This window comes from Mandrillus leucophaeus, unplaced genomic scaffold (genome assembly GCF_000951045.1).
Source record: "Mandrillus leucophaeus isolate KB7577 unplaced genomic scaffold, Mleu.le_1.0 Scaffold902, whole genome shotgun sequence".
NCBI classification, from domain to species: domain Eukaryota; kingdom Metazoa; phylum Chordata; class Mammalia; order Primates; family Cercopithecidae; genus Mandrillus; species Mandrillus leucophaeus.
Window position 1 is genome coordinate 603548 of NW_012109831.1, and position 4370 is coordinate 607917.

Here is a 4370-nt window from a genome sequence, read left to right on the forward strand (position 1 = left end):
GTTTCACCATGTTGGCCAGGCTGGTCTCAAACTTCTGGCCTCAAGTGATCCGCCTGCCTCGGCCTCCCAAAGTGCTGGGATTACAGGTGTAAGCCATTGCGCCTGGACTTCTTTGCATTGCTGTAGGTAAAAATGATTGCAGAGGCAGGGAGGGCAGAGCAGGGCAAAAGCCACTGGTTATGAGCTTACTGTGTATCTGCTCTGGATATGACCTCTCTTGGGACCTCTGCTTCTTCACCAGGAAAATGAGAATAAAAACATCTACTTTGTAGGGTTGTGCTAAAGGTTAATTAATTTGAAAAAGAGAATGAAGCAATTTGCATAAGGTCTTACGTGTAGAAAGTGTTCAATAAATACTATGATTAGTAGGTCAAAGGTGGTTTCATGAAAGAAAATATTACCAAATATTTAACTGCAGGGTCTAAAATAACACACCTGACTTTGGTGAGAGAGAGAAGAAGATAGAGGAAGAGAAAGAGGCCGACTCTGAAACATATGCACGTATCTGAGTCAGACATTAAGTAACTTACTTTTTCTGGAAATTGATTTTAGTGCTAGAGTTACCCAGTGGAACTGCTGACCTGAATTCTGAGAAAATAACAATAATGACACTATCTCATGTGTCTTGAGCACTTACTCTGTTCCAGGAGCTGTTTAAAAGTGCCATGTATAAATATTAAATCATTAAATTCCATAAGTCTCCTGTGAGGTTTTTTAAATGAGGAAAATGGAGGCACAGACAGATTAAGGGACAGGGCCAAAGCCACACAGCCAATTGAAGTGGAGGAGCTAGGACTTGAAGGAGGTGATCTGACTCCAGAGACAAAGGCAAATAAGGCCTCAAATGATATCATCAGAAAGCAAAGAAAACAGGTTTGAATTCCTAAAAGGATGTTTGGATTTCATGGCGGGGACTAAGGCTTAGCCCCCATGTTCCTGGGCCTGTTTTGGGCCAAGGCAATGCTTTCACTGTGGAAGGGTAATCAGGCTATGGATCAGGGGTTAGCACGCTCTTCTTTCTCTTGCTTGAACATTGGGTGGATGCTCAGCTTTTTCTTTCATCATTATAATCAGCATTCTGCACAGGGAGCAAGTTTTACATGTTAACCCTGGAGCACTATGGACAATAAAATCAGAACAGTCTTTTCAGGTTTCACCAAGAGCTTAGGAAGCCTGGAATTCTGAGAGCTAGATCATCTTTACCTTAATATCGATTGGGAAAGGGATGTTTGGACTAAAGCATCACCTAGACCCACCCTTGGTACAGAGGCCCAGAATAGCATGGGTGATGAACAGAGCCAGGCAAGGGGCCTGTGAGCAGGAAGCAGGCTCTGAGTTCCCGACCTTCTCTCCTGGCAGGCAATGAGAGGATCCATCGGACTTCCGGTGGCTGTGCAGTGCATTGCTTTGCCATGGGAAGAGATGTGTCTCCGGTTCATGAAGGAGGTGAACACGTTGGTCAAGAATCAGAGGGGGCCCAAGTGACAGGCTCCTTTAACGGAGTAACAGCTCAAGAAACATGGGGCTGGTTGTGGTGGCTCATACCTGTAATCCCAGCAGTTCGGGAGGCAGAGGCTGGCAGATCACTTGAGGCCACGAGTTTGAGACCAACCTGGGCAACATAGTGAGACCTTCTAAACATTTTCTTGGTGTTACTCCTGTAGCTCCTCACCCAAGTGTCCTCCTGATATCCCTTCCTTCTTATGAATACCATGTCCTCCTTATGTCTCCTCCTTCTGGAACCCCACCAGGTTCCTTTTATTTGTTGGTCCCTTTGCGTGGATGTTCAGTATTCCTCAGATGGGCCCAGGATGGGGAGCAGCGTGAGGAGCTCAATAAACATTTTCTGACTGGCCCCGGCCTCATAATCTCTGGTCTGGGTGAGGCTGTAACCTCCCGGAGGTCTTCTGCCTCCAGCTGCTTTCCTCCAACTCAGTCCCCCTGATGCTACCCCAGACTGCAGTGGGGAAAGAGCCCCAAACAAAGAGGCTGGAGATCTGGGTCCAAGTCCTGGCTCTGTCCCTGACTTGCTGTGTGATGCTGGGAAGTTCCTTCACCTCTCTGGACCTGAGTTTCCTCATCTGAGTTTCACATTGAGGGGGTTAGATTTGATAAGGTCTGTGGTACCTACCAGCTTGACCATTCTGTGAGCTGTGATTTCTAGGCACTGCCCTGATTAAGAACTTGCCATGATTCCCACTGACATCTGGAGAGGGCTCCAGAGAGCAAGGCTGAGACAGTGAAACCCAGTCATAGTGGAGCTTGGGTTAGGACCTAAACCCCTGGCTCACAGTTCAGTGCTTTTGCCGCAAAACACCAGTTCCTGGGTCTGACATCAGCATGTCTTCAGGATCCTCCATAGCCTCGTCTCCCATGGCTCCACCACAGCACTGCCTCCTTCCGTTGCCTCAAACTGGAGCCTTCTCACCAGCACAAGCCCACCTTATGCTTCTTCTGGCTCTGTGTCGCTGTTCAGACTGTTCCCTCCACCTGGACCCCATTGCTGTCTTCTCTGTCCTTCAAACCCTGTATCAAATACCACTTCCTCCAGAAAGCCTTTCCTGATCCCTCCAACATAACCCGCCCCCCCCATTATTTTCCCCTCATCTGAACTCTCTTGAGATCCTCCTCCCATCAAATCTCTCCCTTCCCCCATCCCATTCCTCTTTGTAGCCCTACTTCCGCCAACTATGCAAATTAATGAACTCACTTTTCCCTGTGCTTAATAGCACAGACCTTCTGAAGACAATGTAAAGGAATGGAATTCATCCATCCACGCTACATTTTTTGAGTACCCCCTCTGAACACAAATGTGAAATTTCAGGCAGAAAAAAAGCCTGACTTGAAAGAATTTAACTCAGATGAAGACTCCAGGAACTGCACAGCAGAGGGGGCAACCCTGCCTCTGTCTCCCATAGAAGGAACCACTTGGGGTGTCCAGGTGCAGGATGGGCAGGGCTATTGCTGACGTCACCTGTCCCCCCACATCAGCTCTACCACAGAGTCTGAGATCTCTGCAGGAGAGGGAGCTTCAGAGTTTCCCCTCAGATGGGGTTAGTAGGGCTGGTGCCCTGTCCTCCCTGCCCTGTACCAGGTCTGAGTAGCTTGGAAAAGGTGGGAGATCTCCTGCCTCTTCTTCCTGCATCCCATTGCTGGCTGCGGTATTCTGGGCACCAGGGGGCAGCATTGAGCTTCACAAGGCCCAGACAGCCCTTGCCCTCTGCTCTCAGACCCACCGTCGCTGCGAAGTCTCCAGTGAGATCCTTTGCTCAAGCTTCATTGCGCTGATGGGGGAAACTAAGGGGTGGAGGGACAGAGATAGAGGGATGCAGGAATTAGCCAGGCACTTTGGCTTCAGGTTAAATATTTGCAGATTTTAAGATGTAGGAGGTAGAATTCTGTTTTGGCTGAAATTAGCCTGGGGAAAAGGGGTGGCAGATACTGGCTCGAAGGACTGAATAAATGGGAAGCCCTATCCTAGGCGCAGACTTCTTTTCGGCCTGGGCTTTCTCTAGTATCTTCTGAGCTGATGTTTGGAGTCAACAACCTCCTTCCTCCCCACCTCCAGCGCCAGCTTCAGTGCGACCCCTAACCTCTGACTCCTGACAACTACCTGCCAGCACCATCTTCATCTGAAGTCACTCCGTGATCTGTGACTGTGGATGTCATTTGCTGTCTTGATATGGGGGCCTCTTTGAGGTCCATGTGTGGGTACATATGGAACCTCCTGGACCATATGTCTCCTCCTCCCCTTCCCACTCCTATCCCTTCCACCATGGAGGGCTTGGTCCGGGTACACACGGGTCCAGGTTCTTACTCTTTTTCCTCTGAGACATTATGCAAGTCTCCGGCTTCTCTAAGCATCTGTAACACGGGGCTGAAGATAACGTCTGCCCAGCAGAAGGATGACACAGACCCTCAGAAACCGAGGGAGCAGGTGGGAGGGACTCAGGCTCCCAATCCCCAGTCGCTGTGGCATGAGGGGCCTGTTCAGGTCTGGGTGTCTGTGCCCAGAATTCACGGGGAAGAGCCAGCCCCTCATGCGGTGCTTCATGAGCTGCCTGTGAGAGAGCAACAGGGTGGGTCACTCCAGTGGAGGAATTTAGCTGAGAAACAGGAGCATTCTCAGGGTGAGGAGCTCTAGAAAAGCTAAGGGCCCTTACTAGGACGTTCCGGGAAGAGGGTCTTGAATTCTGATCTCGTTTCTGCCTAAGACCTATCCCCTTTCTGAACCTCAGTTTCCCCTTTGGCTGCATGTGGAAGGGGTGCCCGCATGCCCCCGCCCGCATTCAGTTGAAGGACCAGTCAGTAGGCCCCGCGCCGCCCAGGGACCGCTCGGCCTTTGCGTCCCACCCAGCACACGCCCCTTC

At 50.2% G+C, this 4370-nt stretch overlaps 1 long non-coding RNA gene across 1 annotated transcript in view; it reads right to left on the bottom strand.

The window, feature by feature from the left end:
- Window positions 1-2836: 2836 nt before the first annotated feature.
- LOC105531771 overlaps window positions 2837-4370 on the bottom strand; it is a 3001-nt gene continuing 1467 nt past the window's right edge. The window contains exons 2-3 of the long non-coding RNA XR_001004853.1: window positions 3614-4048; window positions 2837-3297 (exon numbers count right to left, since the gene is read on the bottom strand). This is a non-coding gene — a long non-coding RNA (uncharacterized LOC105531771). The remainder of the gene's footprint in view (window positions 3298-3613; window positions 4049-4370) is intronic.